At 39.5% G+C, this 21,794-nt stretch overlaps 1 protein-coding gene across 6 annotated transcripts in view; it reads right to left on the minus strand.

Moving 5' to 3' along the window:
• The window catches only part of ppp1r9a (protein phosphatase 1, regulatory subunit 9A), a 105,615-nt gene that overhangs the window by 77,882 nt on the left and 5,939 nt on the right, over positions 1-21,794 (minus strand). The gene's annotated exons all lie outside the window — the stretch shown is intronic.

Below are 21,794 nucleotides of genomic sequence, written 5' to 3' on the forward strand. Positions count from 1 at the left end.
CTCAGGCCCATGGTACACACCCAGAATGACTTGCAGTAGCAGATTAACTGTGGCAACGCAACGCACCGTGTCCCTGTCTGTTCCTGATCTGCTGTAGTGCTGAAGCGACAAGGACAGCTCAGCACATTAGCATTCCATTACAGCTATCTGTGGCCAGACACACACACACACACACACACACACACACACACACACACACACACACACACACACACACACACACACACACACACACACACACACACACACACACACCGCATCACCGCGCTAGTGCTGACTAGTGATGAAAAGGAGGGAGGCAGAGGGGACACTGCATTAGAAACAGTAATAGTGTGTTTTACAGTGCCTTCGGAAAGTATTCAGACCCCTTGACTTTTTCTACATTTTGTTATGTTACAGCCTCATTCTAAAATGTATTACATTTATTGTTTTTCCTCAGGAATCTATACACAATACCCCATAATGACAAAGTGAAAACAGGTTTTAAGAGATTTTTTCAAATGTATTAAAAATAAAATATATATATTCAGACCATTTGCTATGAGATTTGAAATTGAGCTCCGGTGCATCCTGTTTCCATTGATCATCCTTGAGATGTTTCTACAACTTGATTGGAGTCCACCTGTGGTAAATTCAATTGATTGGACATGATTTGGAAAGGCACCCACCTGTCTGTATAAGGTCCCACAGTTGACAGTGCATATCAGAGCAAAAACTAAGCCATTAGGTTGAAGTAATTGTCAGTAGAGCTCCGAGACAGGATTGTGACGAGGCACAGATCTGGCGAAGGTTACCAAAAAAATTCTGCAGCATTGAAGGTCCCCAAGAACACAGTGGCCTCCATCATTCTTAAATGGAAGAAGTTTGGAACCACAAGTCCTCAACTGGCAGCTTCATTAAATAGTACCTCGAAAACACCAGTCTCAACGTCAACAGTGAAGAGGCGACTCCGAAATGCTGGCCTTCGAGGCAGAGTTGCAAAGAGAAAGCAATATCTCAGACTGGCCAATAAAAATTAAATATTAAGACGGGCAAAAGAACACAGACACTGGACAGAGAAACTCTGCCTAGAAGGCCAGCATCCCGGAGTCGCCTCTTCACTGTTGACGTTGAGACTGGTGTTTTGCGGGTACTATGTAATGAAGCTGCCAGTTAAGGACTTGTGAGGCGTCTGTTTCTCAAACTAGACACTCTAATGTACTTGTCCTCTTGCTCAATTGTGCACCGGGGCCTCCCACTCCTCTTTCTATTCTGGTTAGAGCCAGTTTGCGCTGTTCTGTGAAGGGAGTAGTACACAGCGTTGTACAAGATCTTCAGTTTCTTGGCAATTTCTCGCATGGAATAGCCTTCATTTCTCAGAACAAGAATAGACTGACGAGTTTCACTAGAAAAGTCTTTGTTTCTGGCCATTTTGAGCCCGTAATCGAACCCACACATGCTGATGCTCCAGATACCCAACTAGTCTAAAGAAGGACAGTTTTATTGCTTCTTTAATCAGAACAACAGTTTTCAGCTGTGCTAACATAATTGCAAAAGGGTTTTCTAATGATCAACTAACCTTTTAAAATTATAAACTTGGATTAGCTAACACAACGTGCTATTGGAACACAGGGGTGATGGTTGCTGTTAATGGGTCTCTGTACGCCTATGTAGATATTCCATAAAAAATCTGCAGTTTCCAGCTACAATAGTCATTTACAACATTAACAAGGTCTACACAGTATTTCTGATCAATTTGATGTTATTTTAATGGACAAAAAATTTGCTTTTCTTGAAAAAACAAGGACATTTCTAAGTGACCCCAAACTTTTGAACGGTAGTGTACCTCATCTGGTATTCCATCCAGGCCTGGAGTTTTCCCTGACTTAAAGGCTTTAATTGCATCTAGAAGTTCCTCCTCTGTCATTTGGCCTGCACATGAGTATGTCTGCATAGCTGTTCATTTTACACTATTAATAGAAACAAATCCTTAAAGTTAACTTTAGTTAGTGGAGATGGAGGAGACTGAAATGAAAACATGTGGTTAAAGTACTTTACTTTCTCTTTCAAAATATTGTTTGGTGAATCATGAATGACTCCGTCATTTGCAATAAATTTCTGTAAATTATTTTTGGTAGCATTTCTATGTTGAAGATTAAAAAAATATTTCGCCATCCAGTTCGCTTTATTTTTATAATATATTATACTTGACCTTTCTTGAATAAGTTGCTCCATTTCTTATGTTTTTCCTCTAACTTATTCTGTGCCTCTATGTTTCCGTTTGTATTGCTATCAATCTGTACTGTTAGATCTTCTATGTTCCAGTTTGTATTGCTATCTATCTGTACTGTTAGATCCTCTATGTTTCAGTTTGTATTGCTATCTATCTGTACTGTTAGATCCTCTATGTTCCAGTTTGTATTGCTATCAATCTGTACTGTTAGATCCTCTATGTTTCAGTTTGTATTGTTGTCTATCTGTACTGTTAGATCTTCTATGTTTCAGTTTGTATTGTTATCTATCTGTACTGTTAGATCCTCTATGTTTCAGTTTGTATTGCTATCTATCTGTACTGTTAGATCTTCTATGTTTCAGTTTGTATTGCTATCTATCTGTACTGTTAGATCCTCTATGTTCCAGTTTGTATTGCTATCTATCTGTACTGTTAGGTCTTCTATGTTTCAGTTTGTATTGTTATCTATCTGTACTGTTAGATCCTCTATGTTTCAGTTTGTATTGCTATCTATCTGTACTGTTAGATCCTCTATGTTTCAGTTTGTATTGCTATCTGTACTGTTAGATCTTCTATGTTCCAGTTTGTATTGCTATCTATCTGTACTGTTAGGTCTTCTATGTTTCAGTTTGTATTGCTATCTGTACTGTTAGATCCTCTATGTTCCAGTTTGTATTGCTATCTATCTGTACTGTTAGGTCTTCTATGTTTCAGTTTGTATTGCTATCTGTACTGTTAGATCCTCTATGTTTCAGTTTGTATTGCTATCTATCTGTACTGTTAGATCCTCTATGTTCCAGTTTGTATTGCTATCAATCTGTACTGTTAGATCCTCTAAGTTCCAGTTTGTATTGCTATCTGTACTGTTAGATCCTCTATGTTCCAGTTTGTATAGCTATCTATCTGTACCGTTAGATCCTCTATGTTCCAGTTTGTATTGCTATCTATCTGTACTGTTAGATCCTCTATGTTTCAGTTTGTATTGCTATCTATCTGTAGAGCAAGCCAAACCCTGAGCTACGTAGACATTGTCATTGAAACTGCCCTAGAGAATTTCAGCCATTCCTTCATTCCTTCACTCAATAGACTACAGTAACAACACAATTGTACAGCAGAGTATAACCCTTTCACTTAGTTGACTATATTAGCTCAATAGGAACATGAACATAGTACAGCATAACATAGTGTATGTGTTTTCAACGTCACACACTGACCTCTAGACTGGCTTTTCAAGTGTGGACCTCAGGCTTTACTGTCTGACACACAATGGTGAGAGAGAGTGAGACGGCAGTAATACTGCTGGCTGGGTGGCTCTGCACAACACAGAACAACGTGTCACTGTTGAGGCCTCCTGGGTAATGTGTCAAATGGCACCCTATTCCCTACATAGTGCACTACTTTTGACCAGAGCCATATGGGACCTGGTCAAATGTAGTGTACTATATCGGGAATAGGGTGCCATGTGGGACATATACATGGTGATCATTAAGAACGGGCATCGGAAACAATATGAGGTGCTCTGCCTCTGTGAGAGCACGGTGATGTCACAGGCGGAGACGAGAGGCGACTGACATGGACCACTGTCCACATCATCGACCAACAACCGACCTGGCAGGCAGCCTCCATGAGCACAGATCTCAGCTCAGGTTTCCTGGGTCATTAAAAATTCAAGCCCAGAGGGTCGGGTGTCACCGAAACAATAACACCGCCACATGAATAATAGACAGACACAAACACACACACAGTCTTGTACTGCTAAGCTTGTGGGGACACACAATTCAGTCCCATTCAAAATCCTATTTTCCCTAACTCCTAAACCTTACCCTAACCCTAACCCATACTCATACCCTCACCCTAACCCGTACTCTTACCCTAACCCCAACCCATACTCTTACCCTAACCCATACTCTTACCCTCACCCTAAACCGTACTCTTACCCTAACCCCAACCCGTACTCTTACCCTAACCCTAACCCGTACTCTTACCCCCACCCCAACCCATACTCTTACCCTAACCCCAACCCGTAGTCTTACCTTAACCCCAACCCGTACTCTTACCCTAACCCCAACCCGTACTCTTACCCTAACCCCAACCCGTACTCTTACCCTAACCCCAACCCGTACTCTTACCCTAACCCCAACCCGTACTCTTACCCTAACCCCAACCCGTACTCTTACCCTCACCCTAACCCGTACTCTTACCCTAACCCCAACCCGTACTCTTACCCTCACCCTAACCCGTACTCTTACCCTAACCCCAACCCATACTCTTACCCTCACCCTAACCCGTACTCTTACCCTAACCCCAACCCGTACTCTTACCCTCACCCTAACCCGTACTCTTACCCTCACCCTAACCCGTACTCTTACCCTAATCCCAACCCTAATTCCACTTGGTATGAATGGTAAAGAGGAGGATAAAGCTGTGACTGTGGGAGTTAGTGAGGGCCTAATTTAGAGAGCCGGAGGGTCCACCGACAAGAGGAGGAAGTTCAATACAAAATAATGTATTTATTTGCTCAATCTGGTTTTGTCTTTTTTATATTGAATGTTATTATATCAAGCACTTCAACGTAACACTTATCTTTGTAGAACTTAACCCTTCATCCCATGGTGGGATTTCCACTTATGAACTTACTTATTTCATTATTTAGCTATTCATTTATTGATCCAGTTTGCATGTTTTATTATGATTTTATTATATAAATGTTGTTTTACTCTCAGCACTTTATCAACAATTGCCTTCCTCATGTTGTTGAACTGTCATGGGTGAACCCGCGGAGTTCTCGGCCTTTCATGTTCTCTCACCCTCTCCAGGCCGGTCTGATGTACAATATAGAAACAGGGCAGAAAGTTGCAATAGGTCCATGCAACCCAAGGTTTGATACCAGCATAAACAGAAACCCTCTTAAACCTAACCCTAACATTAACCTTAACCCTAACCTTAACCCAAAAACCTAACCTTAACCCTAACCCTAGCTCCTAACCCTAACCCTAAGACTAATTCTAACTTTAACCCTAAACACCCTAGAAATAGCATTTTACCTTGTAGGGACCAACAAAATGTCCCCAGTTGGTCCATTTTTGTTTTGTTTAAAGACGTCCACAAGCACACACACACACACACACACACACACACACACACACACACACACACACACACACACACACACACACACACACACACACACACACACACACACACACAGTTATTGTCACTATCACAAGTATCATAGAGGTGAGAGAGAGAAGAGACAAATTCTTCAAGACCAGATTTCAGTTCCCTTAAAGATGACCTCTGTTCAGGAAACGTAGACCCCACAGTGATAGTCTGCGTTTGAAATGGCGCTAGATTTGGCTGGCTGAACAGTGCTCTATACAGGAAATATGGTGCCATTTGCAGACGCAGGCTGTGTGGCTGGGCTGGCCAAAAGTAGTCCACTACAGTATAGGTGTCATTTGGGACACAGTGGGTATTCTGGAAGCGTCTGACGCTCAAGCCAATGGAGCATTGTATTTATTGGGCTTCATTGTGCAAAATGCCATTTCATTATGAAACTCTATGCCTCATGAAACCCTGTTCAGTCTCATTACAGCCCAACACAGATTGCAGAATTATCAGTCTGACGGGGAGGGAGCCATGCTGCTGCTTCACTGAGCTCAGTCAAAGAGAAGCGGAGAGATGGAGGGAGTAGACATAGAGAGAGAGAGGGAGAGAGAGAGAGAGATGGAGATGGAAAGATGGAGAGAGAGAGAGAGTAGACAGAGAGAGAGATGGAGGAGTTTCTGTGAATAATATGAGAGTTTGACTGAAGAGAGAAGTTCATTGAAAGCTAATCATCATCGACTGAGCCACATACTGTCAGAGACCTGTATGGGATGGTTTTGTTTACACATAACCACTATCAAAAAGAAGGGAAAGCAAGCTCTAAATCATGTACAAATCAAATCCTCTGTCTCTCTCCCACTGAATATCAGCCTCTTCCGGAACCTGAGGACCATTCCTATAGCCTGGTCCAGATGTGCTTTGGCCGATTAATCCTCTGACTATCTCTGATAGTCTAAATTGTTGGCTAAAGCACAAACAGATCTGTAGCCATTCTAGAGGACCTAATCCCTTCAGTTAAGGGTTAGGCTGGCTACAGGCCATCTCATTCCAGTCCAACACCAAAGGTGCCATTTTAAGATCATAATGTCAGTGACTCACACAGATGTTGAAGCTCCAATCATGTCGAGAGAGAACAAATATGAGGTTGTAAGACTCTAAATACAGACAGTACATTTCACTGTTGTGTCTCTCCATCCAAGCCTCAAGCCACGATCGTCGTTAACACAGGCAACCTAAATGAGCTCTCCTACTGAGAAGTCTGCATGTGTAAAAGTGTGAGAGGTCTTTAGAGGGAGCAGGAGAATGTGGGATGGCATTTAGTCTGTTGTTCAAGCATCACTGGGTCCATCTCTGTCCTCCTTGCTCCTCACCACATACCAGATGGCTCTGAAGAAATAGCAGTCTCAATGTACTGCCGTCTCTCGGAGATATCAACTTCAGATAGAATTGAAGAAAAGTAACAACACACACACACACACACATACACACAGAAAGACACACATACACACACACACACACATACACACAGAAAGACCCGCTTTCTGTTCAATTTCACCTGTCTGGCTATCTTCCTCTGAGGTAAAAAAACAAAACATCAACAACATACTAAATTGCAGTGGTGGAAAAAGAACTCAATTGTCATACTTGAGTAAAAGTAAAGATACCTTAATAGAAAATTGAAAGTCACCCAATAAAATACGACTTGAGGAAAAGTGCAAAAGTATTTGATTTTAAATATACTTAAGTATCAAAAGTAAATGGAATTGCTAAAATGTACTTTAATATCAAAAGTAAAAGTAGAAATCATTTCTAATTTCTAATAAACAAAACAGACAGCACACTTTTCTTTTCTTTTTTATTGATGAAAGGCAAAGGCGCACTCTTCAACACTCAGACATCATTAACAAACAAAGCATGTGTGTTTAATGAGTCTGCCAGATCAGAGGCAGTAGGGTGACCAGGGATGTTCTGTTGATAAGTGAGTGAATGGGACCATTTTCCTGTCTTGCTAAGCATTCAAAATGTAATGAGTACTTTGGGTGTCAGGGAAAATGTATGGTGTAAAAAGTACATTATTTTCTTTAGGAATGTAGTGAGGTAAAAGTAAACGCTGTCAAAAATATAAATAGCAAAGTAAAGTACAGATACCCCCCAAAACAACTTAAGTAGTACTTTAAAGTATTTGTACTTAAGTACTTTACACCACTGCTAAATTTTTACTCTGAGGTGAAAACACTGCAGGAATAGTGTTTGGTGTGGTACATACTGCAGTAATAGTGGTTGGTGCGGTATATACTGCAGTAATAGTGTTTGGTGCGGTACATACTACAGTAATAGTATTTGGTGAGGTACATACTACAGTAATAGTGTTTGGTGAGGTACATACTGCAGAAATAGTGTTTAGTGCAGTACATACTGCAGTAATAGTGTTTGGTGAGGTACATACTGCAGCAATAGTGTTTGGTGTGGTACATACTGCAGTAATAGTGTTTGGTGTGGTACATACTGCAGTAATAGTGTTTGGTGAGGTACATACTGCAGTAATAGTGTTTGGTGTGGTACATACTGCAGTAATAGTGTTTGGTGAGGTACATACTGCAGCAATAGTGTTGGGTGTGGTACATACTGCAGTAATAGTGTTTGGTGCGGTACATACTGCAGTAATAGTGTTTGGTGAGGTACATACTGCAGTAATAGTGTTGGGTGTGGTACATACTGCAGTAATACTGTTTGGTGAGGTACATACTGCAGTAATAGTGTTTGGTGAGGCACATACTGCAGTAATAGTGTTTGGTGAGGTACATACTGCAGTAATAGTGTTGGGTGAGGTACATACTGCAGTAATAGTGTTGGGTGTGGTACATACTGCAGTAATAGTGTTTGGTGAGGTACATACTGCAGTAATAGTGTTTGTTGTGGTATATACTGCAGTAATAGTGTTTGGTGAGGTACATACTGCAGTAATAGTACTTGTTGCAGTACATCCTGTAGTAATAGTGTTTGGTGCAGTACATACTGCAGTAATAGTGGTTGGTGCGGTATATACTGCAGTAATAGTGTTTGGTGCGGTACATACTACAGTAATAGTATTTGGTGAGGTACATACTACAGTAATAGTGTTTGGTGAGGTACATACTGCAGAAATAGTGTTTAGTGCAGTACATACTGCAGTAATAGTGTTTGGTGAGGTACATACTGCAGCAATAGTGTTGGGTGTGGTACATACTGCAGTAATAGTGTTTGGTGCGGTACATACTGCAGTAATAGTGTTTGGTGAGGTACATACTGCAGTAATAGTGTTGGGTGTGGTACATACTGCAGTAATACTGTTTGGTGAGGTACATACTGCAGTAATAGTGTTGGGTGTGGTACATACTGCAGTAAAAGTGTTTGGTGAGGTACATACTGCAGTAATAGTGTTGGGTGTGGTACATACTGCAGTAATAGTGTTGGGTGTGGTACATACTGCAGTAATAGTGTTTGGTGAGGTACATACTGCAGTAATAGTGTTTGGTGTGGTACATACTGCAGTAATAGTGTTTGGCGAGGTAGATACTGCAGTAATAGTGTTTGGTGAGGTACATACTGCAGTAATAGTGTTGGGAGAGGTACATACTGCAGTAATAGCGTTTGGTGAGGTACATACTGCAGTAATAGTGTTGGGTGAGGTACATACTGCAGTAATAGTGTTTGGTGTGGTACATACTGCAGTAATAGTGTTTGGTGAGGTACATACTGCAGTAATAGTGTTGGGTGTGGTACATACTGCAGTAATAGTGTTGGGTGAGGTACATACTGCAGTAATAGTGTTGGGTGTGGTACATACTGCAGTAATAGTGTTTGGTGAGGTACATACTGCAGTAATAGTGTTGGGTGTGGTACATACTGCAGCAATAGTGTAGGTTGTGGTACATACTGCAGTAATAGTGTTTGGTGAGGTACATACTGCAGTAATAGTGTTTGGTGTGGTACATACTGCAGTAATAGTGTTTGGTGAGGTGCATACTGCAGTAATAGTGTTTGGTGAGGTACATACTGCAGTAATAGTGTTTGGTGAGGTACATACTGCAGTAATAGTGTTGGGTGTGGTACATACTGCAGTAATAGTGTTTGGTGAGGTACATACTGCAGTAATAGTGTTGGGTGTGGTACATACTGCAGTAATAGTGTTTGGTGAGGTACATACTGCAGTAATAGTGTTGGGTGTGGTACATACTGCAGTACGGGTGGATGATGTTTTGCACAGACCACCTCTATGCCTGGGGGATAATCTGTGAAGAGGTCATATCAGGCCTAGCTAAAATAGCAAGTGCATCCCAAATGTCACCCTATTCCCTATTTAGTGCACTTCTTTTATTTCTGAGCCATAGTGCTCTGGTCAAAAGTAGTGCACTATATAGGGAATAAGATACCAGTTGGGACACAACCCATGACTAAACTGGTGAACTCTATTCTCCAATATGGGGAGCTAAATCACTCAAATTCCGATTTATAATATCATTCAATACAACATTAATGTAATTCAATAGCACTTTGTTAATCACCTCCACCTCCAGGCTGTAAAGCCAACAGAGACAGATTGACTAAGCATTTGCACCAACCGGACGTTCCTAGGTCTGGTCCTATCGTGCGATGACCACAACGGGTTGCCTCTACGTTTGTAGAGGAACTTGCACTAACGCCCTGGACCACAGCTAGACAATCCCAACCTTATATAATATATAATATAATATATAATATATATGCCATTAGAGCAGACACTTTTATCCAAAGCAACATTTTACCTATGGGTGGTCCCGAGTCAAATGAAAACAAAGGCATAGTAATCAAACTGTCGTAACGCTGACTGTGCAATTAATTCATCCCCTCTCACTTAGAATAGAATAGGCCTCCTCCTCTACACATTGATTTAATATGGCTTTGGTTCTTCTGGGATTGATTACAGTAGCCTAAACGGTAAGTAAAAACCACTAACGGACAAAACGCTAGCCTCTTTTATGTAATGACAGAGTGCAGCACAGAGAGGGTACAATTATCACTTCAATGTTCATTCACTAACGCCTCACTGCCGACCAGTCAGTCCTTCACATGTGCTTCATTCCATTAGGAAATCACGATGTCAGAGCTGAGGCAAAAACTACTTTTCAACAGTTGACGCAAACGTTTCATTACAGCTGCTTTAAACGCCATTCAAGTAGAAGTGGGGAGGACGAGGAGGAGGAAAAGGGGGGACAGTTACAGGGAAGGAATCAGAGAAAGAAAGGGACTATGGAGGTATGGAGGGAGAGCTTCAGTCTCCATCCCCTGTGTCCTGCACAAGAGTGAGTATGATCGACCGGGTTTACACCGGGCTCTCAAACACACCACAAGACTGTGGTAACCCACCGAGCTAAAGCCTCTGCAATAACTTGGGGAACTAACATAGGTCTCTAGGTCTCAGGCAAGGTAGCTATCACAAGAGCCAGTATTTACTAAGGACAATAAGGAGGAGTGGAGGGGAAGGGAGAGTTCATGTTTGGATCACCAGTATCCTGAACAAGAGTAAAGGACCTTTAGATCAGAATAGACAGTTGCTAAGGATAACGTTGAAAAACCCTTGCTGCAAAGGCACACTGTACTGTAGACACTGTACTGTAGATACTGTACTGTAGACACTGTACTGTAGATACTGTACTGTAGACACTGTACTGTAGATACTGTAGATATGGTAGATACTGTACTGTAGATACTCTACTGTAGATACTCTACTGTAGACACTGTACTGTAGACACTGTACTGTAGACACTGTACTGTAGACACTGTACTGTAGATACTGTACTGTAGACACTGTACTGTAGACACTGTACTGTAGACACTGTACTGTAGATACTGTACTGTAGACACTGTACTGTAGATACTGTACTGTAGATACTGTACTGTAGATAATGTACTGTAGACACTGTACTGCAGATACTGTACTGTAGACACTGTACTGTAGATACTGTACTGTATATACTGTACTGTAGACACTGTACTGTATATACTGTACTGTAGATACTGTACTGTAGATAATGTACTGTAGATACTGTACTGTAGATAATGTACTGTAGACACTGTACTGTAGACACTGTACTGTAGATACTGTACTGTATATACTGTAAACACTGTTGATACTGTAGACACTGTACTGTAGATACTGTAGACAATGTAGATACTGTAGATACTGTACTGTAGATACTGTAGATAATGTAGACACTGTAGATACTGTAGATACTGTAGACACTGTAGATACTGTAGATACTGTTGATACTGTAGATACTGTAGATACTGCAGATACTGTACTGTAGATAGTGTAGATACTGTAGACTCTGTAGATACTGTAGATACTGTAGATACTGTAGATACTGTACTGTAGATAGTGTAGATACTGTAGACACTGTAGATACTGTAGACACTGTAGATACTGTAGATACTGTAGATAATGTAGATACTGTAGATACTGTACTGTAGACACTGTAGATACTGTTGATACTGTAGATACTGTAGATACTGTACTGTAGATACTGTAGATACTGTAGACACTGTAGATACTGTAGATACTGTAGACACTGTAGATACTGTTGATACTGTAGATACTGTAGATACTGTAGATACTGTAGATACTGTACTGTAGATACTGTAGATACTGTACTGTAGACACTGTAGATACTGTAGATACTGTAGATACTGTACTGTAGATACTGTAGATTCTGTACTGTAGAAACTGTACTGTAGATACTGTAGATACTGTAGATACTGTACTGTAGATACTGTAGACACTGTAGATTCTGTAGATACTGTACTGTAGATACTGTAGATACTGTACTGTAGAAACTGTACTGTAGATACTGTAGACACTGTAGATACTGTAGATACTGTATATACTGTAGATACTGTAGATTCTGTATATACTGTAGATACTGTACTGTAGATACTGTAGATACTGTAGACACTGTAGATACTGTACTGTAGATACTGTAGATACTGTAGATACTGTAGATTCTTAGATACTGTAGACACTGTAGATATGGTACTGTAGATACTGTAGACACTGTAGATATGGTACTGTAGATACTGTACTGTAGATACTGTAGATACTGTAGACACTGTAGACACTGTAGATACTGTAGATACTGTAGATACTGTAGATACTGTAGATTCTTAGATACTGTAGACACTGTAGATACGGTACTGTAGATACTGTAGACACTGTAGATACTGTACTGTAGATACTGTAGATACTGTAGATACTGTAGATACGGTAGATTCTTAGATACTGTAGACACTGTAGATATGGTACTGTAGATACTGTAGACACTGTAGATACTTAGATACTGTAGACACTGTAGATACTTAGTTACTGTAGATACTGTAGATACTGTAGATTCTTAGATACTGTAGACACTGTAGATATGGTACTGTAGATACTGTAGACACTGTAGATATGGTACTGTAGATACTGTAGACACTGTAGATACTTAGATACTGTAGACACTGTAGATATGGTACTGTAGATACTGTAGACACTGTAGATATGGTACTGTAGATACTGTACTGTAGATACTGTAGATTCTTAGATACTGTAGACACTGTAGATATGGTACTGTAGATACTGCAGACACTGTAGATACTTAGATACTGTAGACACTGTAGATATGGTACTGTAGATACTGTAGACACTGTAGATATGGTACTGTAGATACTGTAGACACTGTAGATATGGTACTGTAGATACTGTAGACACTGTAGATATGGTACTGTAGATACTGTAGACACTGTAGATATGGTACTGTAGATACTGTAGACACTGTAGATACTTAGATATTGTACTATAGATACTGTAGACACTGTAGATATGGTACTGTTGATACTTAGATATTGTACTGTAGATACTGTAGACACTGTAGATATGGTACTGTAGATACTTAGATATTGTACTGTAGATACTGTAGACACTGTAGATATGGTACTGTAGATACTGTAGACACTGTAGATATGGTACTGTAGATACTGTAGACACTGTAGATACTTAGATATTGTACTGTAGATACTGTAGATTCTTAGATACTGTACTGTAGACACTTTATAGACACTGTAGATACTTAGATACTGTACTGTAGATACTGTAGATACTTAGATACTGTACTGTAGACACTTTCGACACTGTAGAGGCTGTAGATACTGTAGATACTGTACCATAGATAGTGTAGATACTGTAGACACTGTACTGTAGATACTGTAGATACTGTAGATACTGTTGATACTGTAGATACTGTAGATACTGTAGACACTGTAGGTACTGTAGATACTGTACCATAGATAGTGTAGATACTGTAGATACTGTAGATACTGTACTGTAGATACTGTAGATACTGTAGATACTGTTGATACTGTAGATACTGTAGATACTGTAGACACTGTAGATACTGTAGATACTGTTGATACTGTACTGTAGATACTGTAGATACTGTAGACACTGTAGATACTGTTGATACTGTAGATACTGTAGATACTGTAGACACTGTAGATACTGTAGATACTGTAGACACTGTAGATACTGTACTGTAGATAGTGTAGATAGTGTAGACACTGTAGAAACTGTAGATACTGTAGATACTGTACTGTAGATAGTGTAGATACTGTAGACACTGTAGATACTGTAGACACTGTAGAAACTGTACTGTAGATACTGTAGGTACTGTAGATACTGTAGATACTGTAGATACTGTACTGTAGATAGTGTAGATACTGTAGACACTGTAGAAACTGTAGATACTGTAGATACTGTACTGTAGATAGTGTAGATACTGTAGACACTGTAGAAACTGTACTGTAGATAGTGTAGATACTGTAGACACTGTAGAAACTGTAGATACTGTACTGTAGATAGTGTAGAGACTGTAGACACTGTAGATACTGTAGATACTGTAGATACTGTACTGTAGATAGTGTAGATACTGTAGACACTGTAGAAACTGTACTGTAGATACTGTAGACACTGTAGACACTGTAGAAACTGTAGAAACTGTACTGTAGATAGTGTAGATACTGTAGACACTGTAGACACTGTACTGTAGATACTGTACTGTAGATACTGTAGACACTGTAGATACTGTACTATAGACACTGTAGATACTGTACTGTAGATACTGTAGACACTGTAGATACTGTACTGTAGATACTGTAGATACTGTAGACACTGTAGACACTGTAGAAACTGTACTGTAGATACTGTAGATAATGTAGACACTGTAGACACTGTAGAAACTGTACTGTAGAAACTGTAGACACTGTAGATACTGTAGATACTGTAGACACTGTAGATACTGTACTGTAGATACTGTACTGTAGACACTGTAGATACTGGACTGTAGATACTGTAGATACTGGACTGTAGATATTGTAGAAACTGTAGATACTGTAGACACTGTAGATACTGTAGATACTGTACTGTAGATACTGTAGACACTGTAGACACTGTAAAAACTGTACTGTAGAAACTGTAGACACTGTAGATACTGTACTGTAGATACTGTAGATACTGTAGACACTGTAGATACTGTAGATACTGTACTGTAGATACTGTAGACACTGTAGATACTGTACTGTAGATACTGTACTGTAGACACTGTAGATACTGTAGACACTGTAGACACTGTAGATACTGTAGACACTGTAGATACTGTACTGTAGATACTGTACTGTAGATACTGTACTATAGACACTGTAGATACTGTACTGTAGACACTGTAGACACTGTAGATACTGTACTGTAGACACTGTACTGTAGATACTGTAGACACTGTAGATACTGTACTGTAGATACTGTAGATATGGTAGATACTGTACTGTAGACACTGTACTGTAGATACTGTAGACACTGTACTGTAGATACTGTAGATATGGTAGATACTGTACTGTAGACACTGTACTGTAGATACTGTAGACACTGTACTGTAGACACTGTACTGTAGATACTGTACTGTAGATACTGTAGATAAAGTAGAGACTGTAGATACTGTACTGTAGATACTGTACTGTAGGTACTGTAGATAAAGTAGATACTGTAGATACTGTAGATAAAGTAGATACTGTAGATACTGTACTGTAGACACTGTACTGTAGATACTGTACTGTAGATACTGTAGATAAAGTAGAGACTGTAGATACTGTACTGTAGATACTGTACTGTAGGTACTGTAGATAAAGTAGATACTGTAGATACTGTAGATAAAGTAGATACTGTAGATACTGTACTGTAGACACTGTACTGTAGACACTGTACTGTAGATACTGTACTGTAGACACTGTACTGTAGACACTGTACTGTAGATACTGTACTGTAGACACTGTACTGTAGACACTGTACTGTAGATACTGTACTGTAGATACTGTAGATACTGTAGACACTGTAGATACTGTAGATACTGTACTGTAGATACTGTAGACACTGTAGACACTGTACTGTAGATACTGTACTGTAGACACTGTACTGTAGACACTGTACTGTAGATACTGTAGATAAAGTAGATACTGTACTGTAGATCTCTGCGTATGTTTTCTGCTATTCCCCAGAAAAGATTAAGAGTGAGCTACACATATCAAAGTATCCTAAAGCATCCCATTTATTATGTTCTGGAGTCACTATTCCTATATGATATGATCTGTGACTTCAGGACATGATAGCTACTGTAGAGAGCAGTCAGTGTACTGCAGCAAGCAGCTTGTACCTGTAGCCAACCAGCATGGATGTGGGTGTGGCCATACATGTCGGATCTTAATTTGAGCCAGTTTGCAACAGGATATGTAAATTATTATTTGGATTATAATGATTTGACTTTTTTTATCCATTCTTCATAAAGGAAAATCAGGTCTGAAATATCAAAGTGGAAATTACAAACTTCAGAAGCCTTTTTAAACCTCAAATACACTACAAGTTTAAAATGTCCTGCATTGCAGGAAAGTTCTCCTGTAACAGGGTGACTAAATGAAAATCCTACATCGGTATGTGTCAGACCCAGACCCTCCAGGAAAAGCGGCTGCCTCTGCCTCAGAACAGCCCAGTAGAGTCCCTCCATACTGGGACACTCTCTTACAGATGAGTGGGTGTATGGAGATCATACTGTAAGTAGTGAGAGGAAAACATCTCATCAAGGTGCCTAACTATATACAATAAAAATCTAGTTAATCAAACATTCTGTTTGTATAGAGCAGTATACCGGCATAAACTGATCTAACAGGCATCTATCTGTGTGCATCAATGCAGAAACTAATAAACAAAGTGTGTTTAAATCGCCAGTTGCCACAAGCTTATGTACCCGCTTTCCCCATGCAGGCAGCAGCATCCAATAAGATTTCTAGATTCAGAAGCCATCAAAATAGATTTATCCGCTTTGAGAGGCACTAAGACATATTACAAACAAACGTTAAGCAAGACTAACTGACTACATGTTTTCTTTTCAATGTTGTTCAAGGGTCAAGACGGTCTCGTGCGGGGTCAGCCCCAGTGAAGGCCCAAGCTCAGGGACAAATATCTCCGTCTCTTTCACAAGTTGGAACAAAAGGCAGAACGCTGTTTGTTCGCAATGTGCCCAGAGGAGCGAGAGAAGGGGAAGAAAACACTGCAAACAGCCAAGACCTTCTGTGGGAAAACAGCTGCCTGGAGCTGCTAAGCATTTCTACTGTACGTGCACACACACCTACAGATAACCCAACCTAAAAAGGGACTGGAGAGCATTCTGAGTTCATAAAATCTGTCTTGGGACAATAACCTCTTAATTCTTAGGAAGCGGCCCTGCTATTCTATAGACTATATTAATAGGAGAAGTGGGACCAAACATTTGGACTTTTAACACAATATTCAGTAAATGTTTTATATTGTGATGGCTGGTTATTGTTCGTTTGCATTATTATACAGTTTTTTACAATCACTTTGGCACTAATTTCAGAACCTCGTGGTCATTTTTCAAAACTCTAGACACAAAACTAAAAACCCTCATCACTTGTAACACAGGCTGTCCAATGTTCAAAACATTGCATTATGCATTCATATCTTTAAAGAAACCTTGCACTTGCAGAATCATTGGTTCAAATAACTAATTTATTATGGAATACCATAGGAACATTAATTTAGATCACCCACACACAAGATACCGATAGTTTCACTGTGTAGTTGTTCGTACAATCATTAAATATTGTAGTACAAAATATGTGATACATGTTTCATTATACTACTACACGTAAATACATCACCGTAAAAGGACTAGTAGACCGAAGACTACAGACACAGTGGAATCATTGAACAAAATATGAAATGTATTGATGAAATACAATAAAATCACAACATAGGTTCTTTGAATCAAAGCAAAAATAATTAGCTACAAAAAAAAAAACACCAGTTAAATGTCAACTGCAGGTTTCCTCGCCTGGCTTACTGTAAAAACAAAACAAAAGATTGATTACTGTACTTCTATATTTCCATCAACACTGTCTTGTGGATTTGGCCACAGGTTCTCATCCAATGGATGTTTTCATTAGCCAAACATTTTTGGAAGAATCTTCGGGCATGGCGAATCCAGGCCTGACACTTGTCTGCCGTGATGTCATTGCATGCGTCATCCATGGCCTGGAGAAGGGTGGCTTGTTCGTGAGGGCGCCTATCATATACCTTCCACCTCCATGTGGAGACAAATTCCTCAATCGGGTTAAGGAAAGGAGAGTATGGGGGTAAGTACAGGGTGGTAAATTGTGGATGGGCCTGAAACCATGTTTGCACCATTTGAGCATGGTGTAACCTGACATTATCCCACACAATGACATAGGTCATGCCATCAGCTCTACAGACCTGATTTAGCTCATCAAGGAAGGTTACATTCAAACAGCGAATCATGTGGCTGCCTGCAACTCAATATATAGAGTATATTTAGTAGAGCGCTTTAGATGTTGTTCGACCAAACATTAGAACGGGCAAGATGAGTAATCTAAGCAACTTTGACCGTGGTATGATTGTTGATGCCACACATGGTGATTCCAGCATCTCAGAAACAGCTGCCTTCCTGGGATTTTTACACACTACAGTCTCTAGAGTTTACACAGAATGGTGTGATAAACAAAACACATTCAGTGAGCGGCAGTTCTGTGGGCAACAAAACCTTGTTAATGAAAGAGGTCAGAAGAGAATGTCCAGACTCATTCAAGCTGACAGAAAGGCCACAAACGCTCAAATAACAGCTGTTTAAAACAGTGGTGTGCAGAATGGCATCTCTTAACGTTCAACACCGTGAATAATTCAGGCTGTTGTGGAGGCAAAAGGGGGTCCTACCCAGTACTAGATAGGTGTACCTAATAAAGTGGCTAATAAAATCTGAAAACATGGTCTGGAAAAGTGGTACATGGGACCATAGAAACAGTGTCTGATAAAGAATGATGATGAAATATTACACCCATAGATAATGTAGTCCAATTGGTTCATGTTCCACTGTAATTGGTGTCAATGGATCTCATTATCCTGAAACTTTCATGATCTAAACATGAAATATTGTTTGTCAGTTTCCATAAAACTATGCATTAAGAGTAATGCAACAGTTACTTATCATTTTGAGCAGTTGTATCAATTGATAGTTAGATCATTGTAATGAAATGAATAGACAGTCATTTCAGATGTAATGTGTGAATTTCATTTTGAAATGGTAATACTTTGATGTTAAGTTGTGTCATTTTGAACAGGTGATTTTAGTTCAATGAACAAATGATCTTAGCTTTATGTGTATTGTATCCAAGCAATTGGAAAAAGTGTTGTGGTTTTGAAAAATTTGCATTTTGATCATTGGTTGTGAATTTTGTGTCTAGAGTTTTGAAAAATGACATCAAGGTTCCGAAATTAGTGCCAAGTGATTGTAAAAAACTGTAATACATTGCAAAATGGCATTGGTAGCACGGCTGGCAGACCTATATATCAGGCTTATAATTAGCTGGCTTATCTGAGAATTAAAATTGAGCGTAGCATGGGGATCTGATCTGATTCTGGAATTCTAAGAATATGATATACTTCACATGGAAAAGTTAACCTTACTGACCCTATCCTGTTCTATAACGGAAAAGCCACAGCACGTGTGTGTATGTGTATATGTGTGTGTGTGTGCATTAGTGTGTGTTTTCAGCATATATGTATGTGTACGTGCGTGCGTGCGTGCGTGTGTGCGTGTGTGTGTTGGCTGCTCTAGCAATCCAACATGTCCTGTGTAAGAACTGGGGTAATTGTTCTGCTCTGTCACAGCATGTTAATAGGATCGAACCCAACCTGTGGAATGTTAGTGTTAGCTCTAATTCCAAACACACTCCCTTCAAACGACACATAGACACGCATGCACACACGCCCTAGCACAAGCTATTGATCATTGTTTATGTTCCTATCAGTGGCAATAACACAAGCAAGGAAGTCATTGTTTGCCGCAGAGTCAGCAGATCTCCAAGAGCAAGCAAATAAAGTAACTGTAGCAATTTGATTCGAGACGCACCAATTATAAACAGGATGTAATCCTTTGAAAACAGAACTGTAATAACATAAAGCGTTTTAGATATTATGAATAATCGGCTGAATTCATCTCACCTGCTATGGATAAATGTAACGCAAACATTCTAAAAACATACATATATGCTTTATTCCTTAATATAATATCTGCTCAGGAATTGTACTGTTTGATAGTCTCAGAAATGTACTTATTGTAATATTTTAAGATAGATGCCCGTGTGGGCAGATTATTATGGTCACCAGGAAAAATGGAGCGCTGTATATTCAACCCCACACTAACTACCGTAGTAATACTAATGCTAGCCGATATCTCCACCTCTTAATTACACTCTTGTCCAGAGCTACATACAGGAGGGTTAAGTGCCTTGCTCAAGGGCGCATCAACTGATTTTTTCACCTAGTTCTTTGGGATTCAAACCCACAACATTTCAGTAACTGGCCAAACGTTCTTAACCGCTAGGCTACCTGCCACCCCTCATCTCTCACTGAAGGTGACTCAGTAGGATGAGCACCTCACAATGTTACCCAATCCACATCATCTCACACCTGGAGACTAGGGATGCATTCATCAGGGTACATCTTAGCAAATGTTTTTCAATGTAAAACCATAACAAGCGTTTCTTATTGGTCAAGTTCAGTTAGCCCCTGCCCGCTTCAGCCACTTTGCTTCTGTTTTGTGGCTAGTGAACAAAACCCGGAACATTCATGAACTGACTGACTGACTCAGGTTAAAACACATCCAGGTCTCTACCGGTGTGAAGACCAACTGGTCACTGAGCCAGAATGATGCCAAACATACGTACCTCTGTTCATGTGCACATTACCCAGAAGGCAGCATTGTGACCCCGAACACCACGTCGCTACCAGACCCCTAGGTTTAATCTAGATAGTTATATAAGTCTATGACTGCTACATTCTGCTAATCATTATCATCTTCATCATCATCTTCATCAGATAGTTATATAAGTCTATGGCTGCTACATTCTGCTAATCATTATCATCTTCATCATCATCTTCATCAGATAGTTATATAAGTCTATGGCTGCTACATTCTGCTAATCATTATCATCTTCATCATCATCTTCATCAGATATTTATATAAGTCTATGGCTGCTACATTCTGCTAATCATTATCATCTTCATCATCATCTTCATCAGATAGTTATATAAGTCTATGGCTGCTACATTCTGCTAATCATTATCATCTTCATCATCATCTTCATCAGATAGTTATATAAGTCTATGGCTGCTACATTCTGCTAATCATTATCATCTTCATCATCATCTTCATCAGATAGTTATATAAGTCTATGACTGCAATCATTATCATTTTCATCTGTATAAATGTTGAAGGTACCTGACTAACGGTATTACTGTATAAATGTTGAAGGTTCCTGACTAATGGTATTACTGTATAAATGTTGAAGGTACCTGACTAACGGTATTACTGTATAAATGTTGAAGGTACCTGACTAATGGTATTACTGTATAAATGTTGAAGGTACCTGACTAATGGTATTACTGTATAAATGTTGAAGGTACCTGACTAACGGTATTACTGTATAAATGTTGAAGGTACCTGACTAATGGTATTACTGTATAAATGTTGAAGGTACCTGACTAACGGTATTACTGTATAAATGTTGAAGGTTCCTGACTAATGGTATTACTGTATAAATGTTGAAGGTACCTGACTAACGGTATTACTGTATAAATGTTGAAGGTACCTGACTAATGGTATTACTGTATAAATGTTGAAGGTACCTGACTAACGGTATTACTGTATAAATGTTGAAGGTACCTGACTAATGGTATTACTGTATAAATGTTGATGGCACCTGACTAACGGTATTACTGTATAAATGTTGAAAGTACCTGACTAATGGTATTACTGTATAAATGTTGAAGGTACCTGACTAATGGCAT

The sequence above is a fragment of the Salvelinus fontinalis genome, chromosome 22 (genome assembly GCF_029448725.1).
Source record: "Salvelinus fontinalis isolate EN_2023a chromosome 22, ASM2944872v1, whole genome shotgun sequence".
Classification (NCBI taxonomy): domain Eukaryota; kingdom Metazoa; phylum Chordata; class Actinopteri; order Salmoniformes; family Salmonidae; genus Salvelinus; species Salvelinus fontinalis.